The 21,663-nt window shown below is 48.7% G+C and overlaps 1 protein-coding gene across 2 annotated transcripts in view; it reads left to right on the plus strand.

Moving 5' to 3' along the window:
• The first annotated feature begins 6,565 nt into the window (after window positions 1–6,565).
• Window positions 6,566–21,663, plus strand: part of LOC136826862 (uncharacterized) — a 568,370-nt gene continuing 553,272 nt past the window's right edge. For both annotated transcript variants that reach the window (XM_067084358.1, XM_067084359.1), the window contains exon 1: window positions 6,566–6,729. The gene's annotated coding sequence lies outside the window, so the exon portion shown is untranslated. The remainder of the gene's footprint in view (window positions 6,730–21,663) is intronic.

Raw genomic sequence — 21,663 nt, forward strand, 5'->3', positions numbered from 1 at the left:
AGAGAAGCCCTAAGAAAGAGAGGACAATAAAGAGATGCAAGAAAGAAGAGAGGACAATAAAGAGAAGCTTGATGCAAGAAGCCCTACAGAAGAGAAACAATAAAGAGAAGCTTGATGCAAGAAAGCCTTACAGAAGAGAGGACAATAAAGAAAGCTTGATGCAAGAGAAGCCCTACAGAAGAGAAGACAATAAAGAAAGCTTGATGCAAGAAAGCCTTACAGAAGAGAATAAAGAGAAGCTTGATGCAAGAGAAGCCCTAAGAAGACAATAAAGAGAAGCTTGATGCAAGAGAAGCCTTACAGAAGAGAGGACAATAAAGAGAAGCTTGATGCAAGAGAAGCCCTACAGAAGAAGACAATAAAGAAAGCTTGATGCAAGAGAAGCCCTACAGAAGAGAGGACAATAAAGAAAGCTTGATGCAAGAGAAGCCCTACAGAAGAAAGACAATAAAGAGAAGCTTGATGCAAGAGAAGCCCTACAGAAGACAATAAAGAAAGCTTGATGCAAGAGAAGCCCTACAGAAGAAGACAATAAAGAGAAGATGCAAGAGAAGCCCTACAGAAGAGAAGACAATAAAGAAAGCTTGATGCAAGAAGCCCTACAGAAGAGAAGACAATAAAGAGAAGCTTGATGCAAGACAGAAGAGAAGACAATAAAGAAGCTTGATGCAAAGAAGAAGACAATAAAGAGAAGCTTGATGCAAGAGAAGCCTTACAGAAGAGAGACAATAAAGAGAAGTTGATGCAAGAAGCCCTACAGAAGAGAAGACAATAAAGAGAAGCAATGCAAGAGAAGCCCTACAGAAGAGAGGACAATAAAGAGAAGCTTGATGCAAGAGCCCTACAGAAGAAAGACAATAAAGAAAGCTTGATGCAAGAGAAGCCCTACAGAAGAGAAGACAATCAAGAGAGAATGCAAGAGAAGCCCTACAGAAGAGAAGCTTGATGCAAGAGAAGCCCTACAGAAGAAAACAATAAAGAGAAGCTTGATGCAAAGAAATGCAAGAGAAGCCCTAAAAGAAGACAATCAAGAAAGCTTGATGCAAGAGAAGCCCTACAGAAGAGAAGCTTGATGCAAGAGAAGCCCTACAGAAGAAGACAATAAAGAACTGCAAGAGAAGCCCTACAGAAGAAAGCTTGATGCAAGATTACAGAAGAAGACAATCAAGAGAAGCTTGATGCAAGAAAGCCCTACAGAAGAGAAGACAATCAAGAGAAGCTTGATGCAAGAAAGCCCTACAGAAGAGAAGACAATCAAGAAAGCTTGATGCAAGAGAAGCCCTACAGAAGAGAAGACAATCAAGAAACAGAAGAAAGCATGCAAGAGAAGCTTGATGCAAGAAAGCCCTACAGAAGAAAGCTTGATGCAAGAAAGCCCTACAGAAGAAAAAACAATAAAGAAGAAGCTTGATGCAAGAAGCCCTACAGAAGAGAAGCTTGATGCAAGAGAAGCCCTACAGAAGAGAAGACAATCAAGAGAAGCTTGATGCAAGAGAAGCCCTACAGAAGAGAAGCTTGATGCAAGAGAAGCCCTACAGAAGAGAAAACAATAAAGAGAAGCTTGATGCAAGAGAAGCCCTACAGAAGAGAAGCTTGATGCAAGAGAAGCCCTACAGAAGAGAAGACAATCAAGAGAAGCTTGATGCAAGAGAAGCCCTACAGAAGAGAAGCTTGATGCAAGAGAAGCCCTACAGAAGAGAAAACAATAAAGAGAAGCTTGATGCAAGAGAAGCAAGAAGAAATAGAACCAGTATGGGTCACCAAAGAAATAAAGAAAGAAATAAGCCAAAGAAGGATTGTGAGGTCAAAGAAGACAGAACTGGGTACTGATTGATTTATTACCTGGGCATAAGGGAGGCCTATACAGTACAGTACATAGCAGCATGCGGACGGAAACGTGGTGCCCGACCCCAGGTCTCTGTGACCTGCACGCTGAGAGAGAGCAATTTGTGTTTGTTAACAGTCAATCAAATAACAATAACAAGAGACATAATGTACATACAGTGATAAAATATATATTGGTGAAAGTGCCAGGAAATTCTACATACAAGTAGGCCTATGTACATGAGATTCTTGCTGCATTGATAGATGCGATACATGATCGTAATTAATGGGTAAAGAAGACGCCTTTACAGGATATATAACAAGTTAAAAAGGAAAGCTACAAGCAAAGAAGAAAAGAGATACTATGAAGAAGCATATTATAGACCAAAACAAAAAGTACAGATAATGATAAAGAAAACATATGAAGAATACGAAGAAAAGGTTAGGAAAGAGATAATGAATGACGAAAACAGACACAGGAAAACCTGGGAATACCTCGGCATGTTGAGAGGTAAGACCACTTCAGAAAAAGAATGCATCAGGATATACGACCAAAAGAAGCAGCAAGAGATTAAGGAAGAAACCCTAGTGAAAGAGCTTGTACAATTCTGAAGACGATATACCAAAAAGAAGAAAAAATAAGAGATATGGAACGAGAGCAAAAAAGAACAGCATAAACACGACGTGGAAGAGATGATTAAAAGACCAATGGCAAGATTAGGACAGCATATGATATACCATACATCAGGGCCGGCTTAATGGGGAGGGGGCTCAGGGGCCTGGGCCCCGGGCCACCCACCAAGAGGGGGACTCCCACCAATAAAATCAATACATTTTAATTTAATAAGGTTAGTATTGTAATCGGGCACTTATATTACCTATACTAGCCAAACTCCATTAGAAAGAATGAGCTATTCTAATTACGTGCGTTAGTTACATTATTATTTTTATATAAATAATTGTAACTGTACATGTGTAAAAAAATATGGTAAGAACAACTTATGCTTATTTTATTTTGTGTTTATGCATATTAATAACATCAGAAGAATAGTTCCATTGTAGTATTTCCTAAATAAAACTGTCCAACTAATATATTAGTATTACTGTATTTTGGCTACTAAATTAATTAGACTATAGTTTGTAGTGTATACAATAGGAGTTGGAAAGGGGCCCCCCAACCAGAGTGGGGCCCAGGCCTCCCACCAGCTTAATCTGGCCCTGCCATACATCATTAAAAGAACGCAGGGATGTAGTGTACGACCAAACAATGACAGAAATGAAACCCATGGAAGAAGTCAATATAACTAAAGATGTGGAAAATCAACTTGAGAACATGAAATCAAGCAAAGTACCAGGGCCAGACGGGATGAAACTATTATAGTTCTGTTCAAACTGTTTTGCAAATCACAAACATTACTAGAGAATTGGCAGAATGTTTAAAAAAAAAAACAAGTAAAAAACAACACCTACACCCAAACGCTTTGTCAATAGGTTTGAAGAGGTATCTCACGGTCAAACCAAACTTACACCCAACCACAATTTTGTCATGCAGTTGAGAAGCAAAGATTGCCTCTGGATCAAGACCATGTTGTCGCTATTGGTTTAGCGGTGGCATTGAGGAAAAAGAAAAAAAAAAGATCGAAGTGGAGAAAATATTGGTTGCTAAAAAGGGACCAAATTTTTCATGCAAGCTTGCCTGTTGATTTTGAAATCACAGCCACAGGACTGGCATAATTATATGAGAGTGGACAGGGCAGCATATTGAGATCTGGTGAGGTGCCGCTTATCATTCCTTTTATTAAGTACAAGGACACAGGTATGAGAATAACTATTTATTTTCCTCACAACATTGTCCTGCGAGCAGCTAGGTTCAAGTTCTTTAGTATCTCCTGAAGAGCAGAGCAGATAACTCCTTGTTTCTAGATATCTTATTGGCATATTCTTTAGAGTTAACATAAAACTTTGTGTTCTTTGTATTTGAGGATAAATAAAAAAAAACACACATCTCATTCCTGTCTGGTTTATTTTCCTCAATATTCATACTTGAGACGAAAAATATAGGCAGTCTTTCCAACTCAAGATCTGAATAGCTACTAAGGTCTGCTCTGATCATGTTTGCCGACCGTTCACACGAGCAAATTGTTTGCGGATAATTTAAGCGACGCTACAAAAGTCAGGCAGAGCTGGACTTCCCTCAAACCGTTTGCCAACGGCGTTGGCCAACCAAATGCCCTGTTCACAGTCAAATTTCAATTCAAACGCGTGTTGGCAAACCGGGTTGGACAAACCGTTTGAACGTGTAAATGCGGCCTTAGTCCAATTGCATTAACTAAAGTGTTCCGAATTTTTCCCCACGACGGGGAGGGTTCTAAGTTGCGGATGGTATGGGACTGGGATGATCAGGCCTGAGGGGCACAACCAGCAAACATCGGAGCGAAGGTCCATCAAGGTCAGGCGGGGTTTTACAATTTTATTTTAAAAAAAAAATAATTTATTTAAATTTAACATACATTAACACACAAGGACCACGCGGTTCGGTACAAGACAACTCCGAAAAAGTTACAATTTTATACAGAACTTCGAAATAATCAGGCTATGCTTTAACTGAATATTAACTACATCAAGCCTCGGATGGCAAGAATGGGAAGGGATTAATTTAGCATACTAAAGGAACCGGCTCTTGACTTTAAAATGAACAATTTGGCTGGGGAGGTGACGACTTGGAGAGTGCTCAGCTTACCTCAATGATATGCCCTCGAGAAAGATGCACACCGCTCCTCGGTTCCCTTTCAAAATTTCTACATAGGTTAATTTACCAAAGAATGTACTTTAATTATTTAAAAAAGAGCCTCTCCGACATTCATGACACGGTTAACACAGGCAATTCGCCTGACACAAATGATACCGAACATGTTTACAGAAAAACGGGAACCACGAACTCAGCCGCCTGCTTCCCACTCCCCCTCGCTTATCCTGAACGTTGTGAAGGATTGTCGAGAAAAAACCGATCCAATTTTTTCACGACATAAAGTGTTATATAAAATTTTCATGGGGATCCTGAAAACCAAAATAGAACAAAAATATTAGATACATAGGGAAAACGCATGAACTGCAATCAGGCTTTACTACTCAAAGAGGAATTGATAATTTGTATATCTTAGAATATTGCATACAAGAAACGTATAGAAGAAAAGACCCATTATATGTGGTATGAGCAGTCTTCCAAAGAAGCTTATAGAGGTCATGATGAAAGACAGGCTGCATGCAGAGGTAATAATTAGGTGCAATAGCAAAGATATACTGTATGCAAATGACATAACAAGTCTAGCCTATGCCTCAAAAATGTAGAACAAAAAGAGCTAAATGTAACAAATGGAATGAGGCAGGGTGCAATGGCTCAACCATATTCTTTCAGCTAATAAATTACTTGTCAATCGAAAAATTTTAAAGTACAGCGAAAGGTTTCAGAAATGAAATTATAAGGATAGTGGCACTATTATATGCAGACGATGGATTAATCCTAGGACACAGCCTTGAAGAGATAAATACAATACAAACCCTTATGGAAATAGCAAGCGAATGCGGCCTAAATATAGACAAAAGCAATATATTAATATTCAAAGATTGGTATAGTATTGACGATGTAGAAAATATGCAGCACATATTAAAAGAAATAAGAATAGTTAAGCAGATAAAATACCTGGGTGCAACGATCGGCAACATGAAAGACAAAAGCTTCAGAGGACAGATAAAAATGGCACAAATTAAAGCAAAGCAGAAAAAGGCAAATATGGCTAATACAGTTATCAGTAAAAGCTGTAGCAAAGTGAAAATAGGAAAACTGCATCGGAAAGGATTAGCAATGCCATCCTTCATGTATAGCCTACCATGCAAGTGAAGAAAACCAACTACAAAAGTAGACAATCATGTAGGCCTACAGTATAATGAACAATTCTGAAAGCACCAAGTTACATAGCAAGTTGAACTCTAAGATCCGAAATAGGGGTCTCATCCTGCTATTCAAGAGACATGAAGAGAAAAACTATTCTATCTGAAACATACACTTGAGAATGGTGGAAATATGCTCCTATACGAGACGAGATAACCATGGATCATTATGAAAATAAGGAAACCCCTTGGAGTCTGCAAATAGAAGAGTATATGAAAGAATTAAACATAAACTTAAGTAAAATTGAACCGCTTATAGGAAAGTACTTAAAAGAAACGATACGTAGCTGGGACAAAAAAGCATGGCAGAAAGAAATGAATAACAAGTCAACCTTAAGAATCTACAAACAAATATAAAGAAAACATAAGTGAAGAAATCTGGTATGAAAAAACTGAAAAAACAATGCAAATCAGTAGGGCTAGACTAGGCACACTAGAATTAAATGATAGGAGAAGGCTGTAAGGGGAAGATACGAAATGTTTGTGCTATGAGGAAAAAATTCGAAAACTTAGAACATTTCTTACTCTACTGCCCAGCATATAGTGAGATTAGAAGTAGATATAGAGTTGTGCAGCAGCCATATCATCAGGAAAATAAAGAGTTGATAGCTAATATACTTTGATTTTCACATCTCCAGAAGGGGGAAATTGAAAATAGGAAAGAATTTATAATAGATTTATGGCATTACAAAGACAAAAAACACAAACAAACAAACAAAGGAGGAATAAAACGGAAAAGGGAGCCGTTTCAAAGAAAAATTCCACCTCCTCCTACTACTAGAAATGATATGTCTGTCAGTGTCTGTCTGGCAACGTGTGGTAACTACGGCTTTTCTTCGGGGTGGGGAAGGATTGAAGGGTCAGATAGAAAGCGCGCCAAACCCAAGTCGTCGTCACGTCCATCGGAGGATCATTCGGCCTCTGCCACGACCGACCCAGTTGCAGCTGCTTGTTGAGGTAATCCCCCAACGTGGGAAGGCGGTTCTCAATGTCGTAGGGGTAGGCTATTTTTGAAAGCACATGGGAGTTCTCGTACAAGGTTATGCAGAAAGAAGGAGAGGAGAGGAGAGGTGTCCCTTGTAATGGCAGGAGACTGAGGCCGCCTCTCACAGCAATGATGGGCCGCCGCATGACTTGAGAGTCAGGCTAGGCTACGGCAGTCCGTGAACCAGAACCATATATATATATATATATATATATATATATATATATATATATATATATATATACATATATATATATATATATATATATATATATAAATATATATAATAATAAATATTCACCGAAGGCCTCGTAGTCAAGAAACGAGGTTATAAAAGATGGTATGTAGTCAGAAGCGTAACACTCTTAGCCTAGAGGAGAGGCAGAAGCGAAAAGTGAACAGCCACTTGTAGGCTTTGGAGGCCATGTTGTGGATGAGGCTCCCGTTTAGGCCCAGCCTGTGTCATGGAAGACATGAAACTCCTTGTTGTTCCTACACAGATACAAACCTTCCGATTTTTACATAGGCCCAGCCTGTGTCGTGACTTAATTGCAACAACAGAAATAGAGGTTTTTCTTGTATTATGATGATTTAGACATGAAACTCCTCCTTCCACGAATGTTCCTATACAAAATTAATAAAATTACGACTTGTCACACAGATACAAAAACCTTCCGTAAACACAGTATTGCACATACAAGTCCACTTTATTAATTTTGTATACAGTATATTATTTGCCGGGGAAGGATAAGTATTCATTTGCGATGGAAATAAACTGCAAAATCATTCAAATCACATCATAATACAACAGAAAAACCATCATGTTGAAAGCAATTAATGTCCATAAGAAATAATACCTGCCACTATAAGTCCCATTTCTGGGTAAAACTGCAGGTTACTCCACGGGGACCATCACGTCGTCGATGGGCTGTGGGAGGGTTCCCTGCGTGCACCAGTCATTAGGCAGCCATGTGTTCGAGAAGGGATTGGCTAAGGAAACGCTTGTAAAAGGAACTATATGAACCTAACCTAGCAAACTGTGTTACTTAGCCAGGGTCTCTACCCCCCTGGTGAGGGAAGTTCCACTTTTTACCCCTATAACACTGCGCATGCGCGATATCATTTAGGATGGCCAGCGTACAGAAACATATCGTTGTTCCGACGGGATATACAAACCGTCAGTCCTTTACATTAGGAATTACTTTCAGCGTAGGCTGGAAACAGCTGTTAAACTCTTGAGCAAGGTGGTTAGACAGTAACTACCGCCAGGTAGGCGGGAATACCTTCCTGCCCAGATGTAAACATTCCAGGTTGTTTTAGGCCGTCATGCGTTGCACGTGTGTTTTCAGATCTCTTTGCCTGACTGTCGTTAAGCTCTTATTATCCTGGTGGGCTCTTTCTGTATTTTTGTGTATATATTACATGTGTTTGATATTTGTTTTGTTCCAACACAATATACAGACCCTCAGTCCTTTACATTAGGGATTACTTTCAGGCATAAGCTGGAAACGGCCGTTGATACTTCAGACAAGGTGGTTAGGCAGTTAACTACTGTTCGGGAGGCGGGAGTACCGCCTGCCCAGATGTAAACATTCCAATTTGCTTTCAGCCACTGTAGAATGTGGACGTTGTTTCTTCGCTCTCTGCCTGACTGCCCTCTTTTCTCCTTTTTTTGTGAGAAAATCCTTGTTTTTTCTTATACAGATGAATGTGGACAAGCCTTCTAAGCCTTCCTATCCCCAGCGTGTGTGTCCTGGGGTAGGAGGCAAGAAATGTAACTCATTTAGGTCTAGCGTTAACGCGGACCCACACGCTCTCTGCTCATCTTGCAGGGGGCGTGTGTGTCCGGCGACGCTCCTTGTAGTGAGTGTTGCTCTTGGTCTCCCGAGCAATGGAGGAAGTTCGAGGGGAGGAGACGTTACCGTCATAAGCTTGCCAGGGAATCGTCTGAGGGTAATACGTCCTCGACGACTCCAGTGGTGGCTAATGTGTCGGGTTCGTTTCTCCCTCCCGGCGAGCTTCCCCTGCTTGCTCCCTCTCCCTTGACTGAGGACTCCCCTTCCTCATTCGTTTCATTGGGTGTGGAAGGGCGTGGGGGAGAGGTGGACCAGGACATCCTCTCGGGGGTCTCTTCTCGTTCTGGAGGGGAATTTTTTCCTCCAGAGTGAGTCGAGGCTTCCCAGCCTAACCCGAATTTTGCTTCAGGTTTTGGGTTGGATAGCCAGGCAGCAGACTTATCGTCAACCTGGCTACACCTGGGCCTACCTGGTGTTCCGTCACTGGAGGGTCTGGTGTCACATCTGTCCAGCGCTCCAGTGACAACTCACACTGCAGCGACTCACCATCACCTCGGTCACCATGTCAGGTTTTGCCAAGCTCCCCGTGTCGGTGGCTTCGCACCTGGATACCCAGGTCTCGGCTGCCCCTGCCGTACACCTTGTAGTACCTCTGCCTCCTGGGTTTCTGGCTCCGTTCTCACGACTGGGCCCCTCCTTCATGGTGACTTCTACTCTGCCTTACATGACTTTCCCTGCCCCCGTTGCTGACCCTGGCCCAATCACGACAATGGTTCTGGCTCCTCGCTTCTCTTCCAGCCCGGCACTTTGTCTGTTTCTCTCCCCATACCTTCGACCCTGGCACGGCCCGGCCTGGCTGCCCGCCCATCACCTGTGCCTGCATTCCCGGCCCCGCCTCCTTACGTTCCTGGCTGCCACACGGTTGCTCCCGCCCAGGTAAGTGCTGGCCCGAGCACCGCGTTCTCTGCCCGGGATGCGCCTACGGCTTCAGCCCTCCGACTGCTCCAGATTCATTGGCTGCGCCTGCTTGGTTTGGGGACTTGATGGCGATCCTGAAGAAGAAGAAGAAGAGGAGGTCTAGGAAGGTGTCGTCATCTTCGTCTTCGTCATCATCATTGTCTTTGTCTGCTGCCTCTTCTTCTCCTTCCGAGGCTTCGCGACCAAAGAAGAAGAAGTCTGCCTCTCCCCCCCCCCAAGAAGTCTCACACTGAGACTTCCAAGGGACTGCCTCCTTCCACAGGGAAGGCAGTGGGATCTCTCGTTGGCTCTTCCCCATCCATCGGGAGCCAAGGCCTTGCAGACCAAGGTCTGCAACCCCCCCCACCGGCTGTGTCTAAGAAACCTGCATCTAAGGCCAGCGGGTCCACGTTGGACACTCGTATGTGAGTTGCTCGGAGACCCGGGTACCCCAGGCTGATATGGGAGAAACTTCTCGCCGTACAGACCAGTGCGTGGGGCGAGAGAAAGAGTCCGGGCATGCAGGTGCCCCGACTCTTCTGTTGGCACTTCTGTGAGTGCCAAGTCAGGTTCCCGGGGTAGTGCTTCGGCCCCTCGAGGCCGAACGCCAGGAGAGGCGGAGAAGAGGTCCCCTGCTCAGCCTTCCCGAGAGGTTACGGTCTCGAAGAAGACTGGGGCGCGTCTAGAGGACAGCGCAAGCTCGCGCCAGCCAGACGCGCGCTCGTCTCCTCCCAGTCCCCGGCCACATCCACGCGGCCAGCCTGGCTCGGGGGAAGTGAGCGCGCGGCTCGGCTCACGTGAGCCGCTCCGCTCTCCTCGGGAGATTGCTTCGCCTAGGCGAAAGCACTCTCCTCAACCTGGGCTGCCGTCACCACTGCGGGTTGGTGACTGCTCCCAGCCCGCTGCCCCTGCTGGTTCTGCCAGCAAGGCCAGTGGGAGCGCCCGATCCTCCTCGCCTGTCCCCTCCGCCTCTTCAGTTCCTTCCAAGGGGCGCGAGTCGGACAGGAGGAATTCTGGCGAGTTTTCTCCTCAGAGTTCTACCTTGTGGGCGTACGAACCTGGCTCGGTCCTTGGCTCGACCAGGTCTTACGCCCGCGTGGTGCAGGAAGGATCACGGGGTCTGCCGAGGTTCTCCTTCCTGCAGGGAGAGTAGATCAGGAGGACCGCACTCTGGAGGGAGTCGAGGGTCCTCTGCCCCAGGATGCGGACATCCCCGAGATACAGAGGACTTTTGCAGAGGTTTTTGCGCTGATTCGTCAGCACAACGACCTCGGGGAAGGGACCACAGCCTCAACTGTGGATCGTCCTTCGCGCCTCGAATCCTTTTGGGGACCCAAGAAGGAACCCAAGGCTTCAGTGGGGCTGCTGTGGTCCACAATTGCCGAGGGGGTCCTCGACCAGGTGAATAGTCTTGTGTCTAGGCAAGACAGTTCACTTAGGTCGAGCCGCTCGGATAAGCTTCCCCCCCACCTCACCAGAAGTGCTTCTACACTCCAGCTGTAGGGGCATTGCCGACTAAACAGGTTGACCCAGACCTGACTCGTCTGGATCTGGGTCTGACGTTGCAGCAGCTTACTGCAGAGAGCATCTCCCTCTCTCAACAAGAAGCTGCAACCCTGGAAGCCACCGGCATGGCGGCCTTCCAAGCAGTCTCCTGGCGCGATCTGTGGTCCTTCACAGTATCGAAGGTAGCTGCTTCCTCAGGCGCTATCATGCCTGGGGAGGACTCCGCCTTTGGGAGACTGTGCCATTTGGGGGTTAGGGCTATCTCCTACCTCGCCCACCAGACGGCGAACCTGTGGGCAAACTGGTTCTGAAGCGGAGAGACGCCGTTCTCTCTTGCTTCTCCAGGTCTGTAGGTCCCGGGTCGGCAATATCCCTTCGGAATGGACCGTTGCTGGGTTCCTCCTCTCTCTTCCCCAGAGAGTTGGTGGATGCCGAGGTGGACAAACGCCTGGCCAAGGACAGTGACCGGCTTGTCCACCAGGCAGTGGCCAAGACCTCCGGGTCTTCGCATACCACTGCAGCCAGGTCTTCGGTCCAGGCTGGCACTTCCTCGGCCCCTAAGAAGTCCCAGTCTTCGAAGGGGTCCCAGGGAAACACCCAGCCTTCTTCTTCCTCGAGAATGGGGGTGTTCTGTCCCTTTCAGCCCACTTTCCAATCCAGTAAAGGGGGCAAAGGGAAGAAGAAGGGGAAACGCTATGGGCGGCGTTCCCCCCAACAGCTGCCGAAGGTGGGGGAGTGCCTGTCAAGCCATTGGGCAACATCGCAGCGACACGGAGCCGAGACCTGGATAGTGGATGTCCTTCGGGAGGGATATCTGCTACCCTTCGAGCCTCGGCCTCCCCTTACCTACACTCCGGTCCATCTCCGCACATATTTCCAAGGATCTTCAAAGGACACCGCACTACAGCAGTAAATGCAAGCCATGCTGAGCGAGGGTGCTGTAAAGTCATGTCAGACCAGTCTCCTGGCTTTTACAGCTGTGTCTTTCGCGTAGAGAAAGCCTCAGGGGATGGAGACCAGTCATAAACCTCTCTCCCTTGAACAGTTTCGTTCGCCAGACTCAGTTCACGATGGAAACAGTGCAATCCGTGCTTGCTCCCATCAGGGAGAATGACTTCATGCTTACGGTGGACTTGAAGGATGCGTATTTCCAAATACCCATTCATCCGCCCTCTCTCAAGTACCTCCACTTTGTCCTCGGGGAGACGGTCTTCCAATTCAGGGCACTTTGTTTGGGGCTCTCGACCGCTCCCCAGGTGTTCATGAGAGTCTTCTCGCTTGTGTCAGCTTGGGCCCACTCGCACAGGATATGTCTACTAAGGTATCGTGACGACTGGCTAGTCCTGGCGGGCTCATGCTCGCAGTTGCTACAGGACAGGGATCGGCTCCTCGAGTTTTGCCGAGATCTAGGGTTCGTGGTGAATCTCGAGAAGTCAGATCTCATCCCCAAGGAGGATAAAGTACCTGGGGATGCTGATAGACACAGTGGCAGCGAAAGTCTTTCCCTCAGGCTCTCGTATCAGCAAGTTCAGGCAGGCAGCACAGCTGCTCCTGTCATGGCAGGAACAGCCAGCCCGGCAATGGCAAGTCGTCATTGGAGAAGCTAGTACCTCATGGGCGTCTTCACCTGCGGTCTCTTCGGAGACTAAAGGAGTATTGGTTCCAATCCCAAGACTCCCAGTCCTTCCACATCCCCCTTTCCGAGGAGGTGAGGGAGGACCTTCGCTGGTGGTTGGATGACAGGAACCTCTTGATAGGAGTATCCCTGTGTACTCCCCCTCCGGACGTGCTACTGTTCTCAGATGCATCGACCAAGGGATGGGACGCACACCTGGAGGAGTTGCTGACTTTGGGAGTGTGGCACCAAGTTGACCAGCGCCTTCACATCAACATTCCTGGCCCTCCAAGAGTTCCGGGATCGAGTGATGGGACACTCCGTGGTACTGATGAGCGACAATACCACGGTAGTGGCATACGTCAACAAGCAGGGGGGCCTAGTGTCCCTCCCGCTTCACCAGTTGACAATGCAGGCGCATGAGTGGGCTGTGGCTCACTCAGTGGAGCTGTCAGCCAGGTACATTCCAGTCAAGAGGAATGTCGTGGCAGACAAGCTTAGCCGCCAGAATCAAGTGATAGGGACCGAATGGTCCCTCCACTCGGAGGTAGCGGAAAGGCTGTTCGATCTGTGGGGCGTCCAGCCATCGATCTGTTTGCCACCCGGAACAACAGAAAACTCCAGGTCTTCTGTTCTGTCGTGCCGGACCCATGGGCTGCTGCGGAGGATGTGTTCCAGCACCCATGGGACAACCTCGACGTATACGCCTTTCCTCCATTCTGTCTGATTCACCGAGTGATGATCACTCCGAATCTCAGGATGATTCTGGTGGCACCCAAATGGCCCAGGCCATTTGGTATCCAGACCTGCTAGCTCTCCTCTCAAAGGCGCCGAGAGAGATCCTCCCCTGGCCCAACATGCTGTGTCAACTCCACGTAGAGCGGTACCACCAGGCAGTGCATTCCCTGTGTCTTCACAGCTGGAGGTTATCCACCATCTCTTGCGAGCGAGAGGCTTTTCGCGTCGCGCAGCAACAGAGATGGCAGAATACCTCAGACGATCCTCTGCAGCGGTATACCAGGGAAAGTGGTCCGTCTTCTGTGGTTGGTGTCGTCGAAGGGGTATCTCTCCAGTCGGAGCTGCTGTTCAGCAGGTCGCGGACTTCCTCGTCTTCCTTTGCCGAGAGAAGCTTCTCTCCATTTCAGCTTTGAAAGGCTACCGTGCTGCACTCAGCCTAGTCTTGCGGCTGAAAGGTGTAGACATCTCTTCCTCCTTCGAGATTTCTCTCCTGATGAGAAGTTTCGAAAGGTCTTGACCACCCAGGGATCTCAGGCCCCCTGCATGGGATGTGACTCTCGTCCTAAGGAGCCTGACTCATGCACCGCACGAGCCTTTACAAGAGTCGTCAGACAGGGATCTGACCCTCAAGACTGTCTTCCTGCTAGCCCTGGCATTGGCGAAGAGAGTTGGCAAACTTCAAGGACTTTCCTTCGATGTGAAACACTCGAGGGGATGGGGATCAGTTACGCTCTATTTTGTCCCGGATTTCGTAGCGAAGACTCAGAATCCTTCGGTCCCTGACGCACAGTTCGAATCCTTCACGATCCCCTCCCTAGAGGACTTTGTAGGTAATGAACCAGACGAGATGCTACTGTGTCCTGTTAGACTGGTGTGGCGCTATCTGAAGAGGATTCGACGTCTCCGGCCTGAGTGTCGACGACTCTTCGTTAGTACTGGCTCGGCCAAGAGAGAAGTGTCCAAGAACACCATCTCTTTCTGGCTTCGTGAGACGATAAGGAGAGCGTACTCTGCTGCAGGAGAAGACAACTCCTGTATGCTTCGTCTGAGAGCTCACGAGGTCGGTAGCATTGGTCCGTCCCTCGCATTCTGGAAGACCATGTCGGTTTCGCAGGTGCTGAAGGCAGATGTTTTGTCCCAACAGACTACTTTCACCTCCTTCTACCTCCAGCATGTTGCACACAAGTCCTTGGACACTTTTTCCTTGGGTCCTGTGGTGGCTGCTCAACAAGTTGTGTAGTTTACCCGGCTCCTCTAACTGGACAGGTTGCATCTCGCCTAAGATGTATGGTTGTGATTGGGAGAATGAATGTGGAGTGACTAGCCTCTCTTCTTTCTCCCCATCCTGGCTCTCTTCCTACGTGCCGTTACATGCTGGATCTGGCGGTTGATATAGGTAAGCACCCAACTGGAGCTCCCATTCTATTTTCCGTTCAGGTTGATAGAAGTAACCCCACTCCTTCCTCTTGCAAGGTGGGGAAGGAGACCATGACTATAAGACAGACCCAATGCTTGTTTGTTCCGACACAATATACAAACCCTCGGTCCTTCACATTAGGAATTGCTTTCAGGCGTAGGCTGGAAACGGCCGTTAAACTCTTGAGCAAGGTGGTTAGGCAGTAACTACCTCCAGGTAGGCGGGGATACCCGCCTGCCCGGATGTAAACATTCCAGTTTGCTTTCGGCCGTCATGTGTTACTGACGTGTTTTCGTTCTCTCTGCCTGACTGTCGTTAAGCTCTTATTATCCCGGTGGGATCTTTCTGTATTTTTGTTTATATATACGTGTGTTTGATATTTGTTAATACAAACCCACGATTTGTGATAACCTTGTGTAAGCCGTTAATCCCTGCCTGTGTCTTGGGTTTGACAGCAAGGGCATAACTGGAGTAGCGTAACCAAGTGGTAATGCTTCTCTCCAGTGGCCCTTTACGTAAATACTGAAGGCGCCCCTGTACTTTCGGAGATATAGTTTGGGACGCAATATCTTCACTCCCCTACATTCATCGGGACGTAAGAGTTAGTTCCCTTCTTGGGCTTCCGCCCTCCGTGTGTAAGGGGCATCACTAATTTCTTCCTACTTATGCTGAGTGTTACTCGCCGCCTGCGCTTAGAGATTTGCGGGCTGAGTGGGAGGTTACGGGCGTCGTCGATAAGTTCCACTTCCACGGCGCCCTTGGTGGCCTCCCCTCCGTCCTTTTTTCTCTTCCCGTAGGTTCTTCCTTCTCCCCTTAGTAGATCTCTCTCCTTCGCCCTCTTCGCTCGCTCGTCGGGCGAAGACCCGGGGGGGGGGAGCGATTGAGTGACCTTGTCTAGAGTACCTCCTCCCGCTGCGTAGGGCTGTTCCCATTGTAGCGGGAGGAGCCTCCCTCTACTAATCATCTTTGTTTTTCTTTCAGGTTGACAGTGAGCATCACAGACACAGCAGTAGTTGGCTGGATATATCAAGAATATCTTGCATGAAGCAGTCCCGACATTGTTGCTTCGGGATCGACCACAATACCTGATTAGATGACATATTTCCACGTCGGGATCGCTCTGTCTCTGTTCCCACCGATGTAGATCGATCGCTGTCATTGCTGGTTTTCATGTATGCTGTTGCAATGCTTCCTGCGTATCTGTGGTCCATCTGCTCCTGCTGTTCCCTGTGTTATGCTCTTGTCAACTCGATGACAGTCTGTGGGCTGCTCCTGGTCTCCTGCCGCAGCCGCCCTGATCGCTCCTGTTGCTGCTAGTGACTTTCAAATGACATTCTGTCCGTTGCAGTAGCTCCTGCCTTCCGAACCGCTAACATAGCTCCTGCATCAGATGTTCTGATCGTGCCCGTTTCTTCTCCTAGTGATCGTGACCCGGGCCCGCTTCCGTTGTGTTCCTGCCAGCTGCCCTGGAGGTTACGATGTCTGCCATCCTGTAGATGATGTTGGCGTGAAAGGGAAGGAAGTCGCCTTGTGGAAGTGACGTTCCTGGCCGTTGCATAGCTCCTGCTCTCCGAACCTTTGCCGTAGCTCCTGCATCGGCTGTCCTGATCATTCCTGCTGCTTCTGGCGGTCGTGCCCGGGGCCGCTTCCGTGCGTTCCTGCCAGCTGCCCCAGAGGTTACGATGTCCGCCATCCTGTAGAAGATGTCGGCGTGAAGATGTAGGAAGTGGTCCTGTTGAGGTGATGTTCCTGGCCGTTGCAGTAGCTCCTGCCTTCCGAATTGCTGCCGTAGCTCCTGCATCGGCTGTCCTGATCATGCTTCTCCTGGTGGTTGGTGTCCTGGCTGCGTCCGTTGTGTTCCTGCCGGACTACCCTGGAGGTTACGATGTTTCGTGTCCACCATCCTGTAGAAGATGTCGGAGTGGAGGTGAAGGAAGCCGTCCTGTGGAAGTAGCCGCCGTCTTCTTCATCTTATCTTCGATTTCGTCTTCTGGTGCGTCTTCCCTTCCTCTCCCGAGGTCCAAGGGGGTCCCAAGAATCGGACAGACCTCCATCAGCCGAAGGAAAGGAATGCTGCTTCTTCTCCTTGATGCCCTTGGACGTCTAGGGACTGCCTCCTTCCGAGGAGGCAGTGGGTTTCTCGTTGGCTCTTCCCTACCTTCGGGTTAGGAAACCGATTACGCATAGCCCTGGGTTTTGTGTTTTTGGAAGCCAGCGGGCGCGCAGAGACCTCAGTTTGCGATCCCGTTCCCGAGTCTTAGAGGTTCCGCCTCTAAGATGGGGGCTGCTTCGGTGCTCGTTCACGAGCCGCTCGAAAGTGCTTGAGATTCTATGGAATATCGAGTATCCCGATCTGGTCTGGAGAGATTTTCCTGGGCCCAGTTCGGGAGCAGTGCGAGAGAAAGGGCCGAGGCACCCAGGTGTCTTGGCTCCTCTTCCTGCCAGCACCACAAGCGCTCCCCGAGTGTTTGCCAGTGCTCGGTCGGGTTCCCAGCCTGGTGTCTCGATCCTCTCGGTTCGAACACCAGAAGAAGCATGGAAGAGATTCACCTTGGGAGTCCTGCGGGACTTCTAATGGACTGACTCTCTTCCAGGAGACAAGTTTCTCTCGTTGACCAATTCGCATTCTCCTGTGGGATCTTGCGTTTGGGGACCGCGAGCGCGGCCTCGAGAGGCCACACCCTTTGCCAGTCTTGAAGTCTGCATCTAAGACTGGTTCTGTGCTTGGCTCTTTCGATCTATTAGGAAACAAAGCAGCCGCTCCCGATTTTCGGAAGTCTCGTGGGTAGCTCGAATTCTATGAATCACGAGCGCTCTCCTGAGGCACAGGACGAGAAAGTGCCGAGACACCCAGGTGTCTGGTTGCTGGACACCCAGGTGTCTGGTTGCCGGACGCCAGGTGTCAGGTGTCTCGACACTGCCCGACAGCTGCTTCGCTCGCTCCCAGGTGTCTTGTTGTCTCTCTGAACTTTAGGGTTTGAGCATGCAAGATAGCAGACACAGAATTCCCCTTTGAACCTTCTTCTCTAGGGACCTCGGCCTCGAAGGAGTTTAGAGTTCGGGAAACTAGCAATTGTTCACAGCAGACGAGTCCGGCCTGCCCAGTTATGATTGTGTTCGCGCAATTGGCAGCAGGCTCGGCCCCGGTCGCACTTACGAGACTGACTCGCTCAGCTTGCCAGACTGGCTCAGACTGGCTCGACTCGACTTGACTTCGGTTTGCCAGATTGGCTCGGCTCGGCTCGCCCCGCCTGCCTCCCAGTCCGCCGCATACCGACCAGCTGGATCGCGTTCTCGTGATCGGCTCGGCTCGGCTCGGCCCTACTCGGTTTTTTCCGATTCGGGTTCTCGGCTATGTTCGAGTGAACTTTTTTGCTCTTCCCAGGAAAGCGCTTTGCCACGGCACAAGTGCTCTTCTTTCCCCGTGTGGCAGTAATCTCCTTCGGTTGATTATCGCTCACGGTCCGCCTCTCCTGCTTATCATACTGGCAGGACAGGTAGGGATACTCTTTTCTCCTCACCTGTTCTCTTCTCCTCTCGGTTGTTCCGAGAGGCGCGAGACGGACAGAGAGAGCTCCGACAAAATTTTCTTTTGGAGTTCGGCTGCCTGGCATGCTTTGGGTATCGGTCCCCCGATTCTCTCGTATTATAACCAGGTAGCCAAGGAGGGTTTCATGGGATCTGTCAAGGTCTCCCTCCAAGGGGAGAGGTACAGGAGTTTCACGCATCGGAAACAGCGAGGGTCTTCCTCTTCAAGTGACGATCGCCCCCGTGTTCTCGGGGAACTTTGCGCCAACGAATCGGCGCGAGGATCCCCAGGACAGGACCGCAGCTCCCCCAATGAATAACCTTCATCACTCGCAACCCTTGCAGTTTCCGAGGGGCCGAGAATGTCAGGGACCGCCGCGGTCCTGGCTTCCGAGAGTGTTCTCGACCTGATGAATTCTTTTCTTCGAAGGAGTTAATTCAGGTCGAGACATCAAGCTTCCACCCCTGCCTCGACAGAATATGAATTCTTCTTGCCTCGGAGGGTCTTGCCGACTGCAGTTTTTTGGGCAATTCTGGTGCTAAGAAGAAGGACTTTGTCCCAATTCGGATCTCCGGTTTCGTAAGTCCCGAGTTGGCTCGACCCTTGGGAACGAACCTTTACTTGGTTCTGCCTTTCTCTTTCAGAGATTTGCCAGATACCCTGGTAATCAAGGTTCCCACCAGGGCACTGACTTGTCCTTTGGACAATGGCCAAGAACTTTGGGTCTTAGTCATCTCAACTCGACCTTGAGTTCAAGCCAGCCCCCCTCAACTCCTTAGCTAAGAAGTCCTAGGCTTCAGAAGAAGATTGCAACTGCTGATGCCTGGACGAAATGATACTTATCAAGTCTCTGGAACTGGCAGCTTCATTGCCAAGACCTGGGAATGGATTCCTTCAGGAGAAGTATCTATTTCCTTTAGGTCTCGGCAATTCTTTCCATCGAACTTTCATCCCACCACCTCTCCCGTGCTCCCGATTCGGGAAATGCCAGCTGGCTAGAGCTAATTGCCTCGGTACCCTGTCATCTTGCAGAAGCTTCCCCATGGTGGAAAATGGAAGTCTGCTTCCTTTTCCCCGTTCTTTCCTCTTCGATGTATGAGGAAAGAGCTAGGCTAATGCTTGATTGAAGGAACCTTCGAATATGCTTGCATATTCCCCTCACATCTTGTGTCTACTTACGGATTCACAGATTGACGAATAGGCGTACACTGGTAAGACCTTGTCTTGAATTTGTGTTACCGAGACGATTAGTACCTTCTCGTCACCGTCCTGGGCTCAGGGCAGCCTTTTGGCTGTCCGAGAACTCAGGATGGGTTTTGCGGCACTCACTGGTTTCGTTGAACAACAAAACCACAGTAGTGGCATTTGTCGACAAACAGGAGGCAATCGTTTTTTCCCCGTTTCATCTTGACATTTGCAGGTACTCGAGTGTTGTTCTGTTGCACACTCGACAGCTCAATTAACCAGATGCATTCCTGGTGGGGATGTATTGGTAGGCAAGCCTGGCCTCGGGTTTGAGTGATCGGGACGGAACATGCTGCTCACTCTTTCTTCACGAAGATTCATGCAGAGACTGCTGGACTGAGAAATCCCTACCGTCCTTCTGTTGCCTCCCTGCACACAAGTCGGTAGTGTTTTCTCGCTCCCTCACACCAGACCAGGGGCCGCTCCGTTGAGGCATGCTGTCTTTTGGTGAAAACTCGATATCAACTTTTTTCCCTCCGTATTTGTCCATTTCGCTTGGGGTTCACGAACATTGCTCACCCCGAGTTACAGACAAATACTTGAAGACTTCGCCTTCATCTGACCTGATTGCCGAGGCATCGAGAAGAATTCCGCTTGACCCATCCTCCTGTGCAGCTACACAAGAAGCGGTTCTTGAGGCAGTACATCCCTGTGTGTTCAGGACTGGGAGACTTTCCAGCTTTCCTTGCAAGCACAGGCTTTCTTGCCGAGCGGCAACGGATATAGCTGGATATCCCTTGAAGTCCTCTGTAACACTGTCCCAGGGACTGGATCCGTCTTCGCTGGTGGTGTCGTTGTCGGAACTTCTTCACGGGTCAGAGTCGCTCGTCAAGTCTGGACTTCCTCGTCGTCTCCGCCGAGGGCTGCTTCTCTCCCTTTCATTTGTGAAGAATGTAGGCCCTTGCAACCTAGTCTTCTATCTGAAGTAGCCTTCGTCTCCTCAGTCGAGAGTTAGCTACAGACTAGAAGCTTCTTCAGTCATGCTCTCCCAGGGAACTGTTTCCTGGGTGGCATGCGACTCTCGTTTAGGGTTCCTGTCCGTGCTCTGCACTCGCCCTCTACGAGTCGTCGGATAGAGATATGCCCTCTTAGGTCCATCTCTCATCTTACCCTGGCCTTGGCGTAGAAGATGGAAGAACAGGGATGGGGATCATACCTCGACTCCTTCTCGGATGTCGTAGGTGGACTCCGAATCCATTGGCATCGACTGTCGGGTTCGAGTCCTTCTTGTTCCCCCTCCTCCTTGGACTTTGTATCGATGATCCAGATCATTCGTTACTTTGTCCTATTGGGAGCTGTGGTACTTTCCGAAAGGTTTGACATTTCCTAACCTGGATGTCGTCAACGTTTTTGCCCTAGTACTGTCTCTCCCAAGGAAGAAGTGTCTAAGGACACATCTTCCTCCTGACTTCGTGAAAATCATCAAAGGAGGTACTTGGCAGCTGATGACATTGAGTTTTACATAAAAAACCTTCACGATACCGGTACCTTTCACCCGAGAGCTCACAAAGTCGATGGCTTGGTCCATCCCTCGCATTCTGGAAGAAGAATATGTCGGTACCACAGGTGCTGAAGGCGGGTGTGTGGTCCCAACAGACTACCTTCACCTCCTTCTACCTCCGGGATGTTGCACACAAGTCCTTGGACACTTTTTCCTTGGGTCCTGTGGTGGCTGCTCAACAAGTTGTGTAGCTTATCCAGCTCCCCTAACGGGACAGGTTGCATCTCGCCTATGTTGTATGGTTGTGATTGGGAGAATGAATGTTGAGTGACTGGCCTCTCTTCTTTCTCCCCATCCTGGCTCTCTTCCCACGGGCAGGGAGCGGACATGCCGTTACAAGCTGGACCGGGCGATCGAGGCAGATAAGCACATAACAGGAGCTCCTGTTCTATTTCCGTTCAGGTTAATAGAAGCAACCCCACTCCTTCCTTGACTATGAGACAAACCCAATGCTTGTATTTGCCTTATTGTCATCCGGCGTCAAATTCTTCTAGCCTACTTTGCATGAACTGACGTTTCCTCTTTCATGCAAAGGGACCCAGAAGTCTGACAACTGATCCTGCGTTTCTTACAACCCGATCTTTTGTCAGAGGCTGTTCTTC

Source organism: Macrobrachium rosenbergii, chromosome 41 (genome assembly GCF_040412425.1).
Source record: "Macrobrachium rosenbergii isolate ZJJX-2024 chromosome 41, ASM4041242v1, whole genome shotgun sequence".
In the NCBI taxonomy this organism is placed as follows: Eukaryota; Metazoa; Arthropoda; class Malacostraca; order Decapoda; family Palaemonidae; genus Macrobrachium; species Macrobrachium rosenbergii.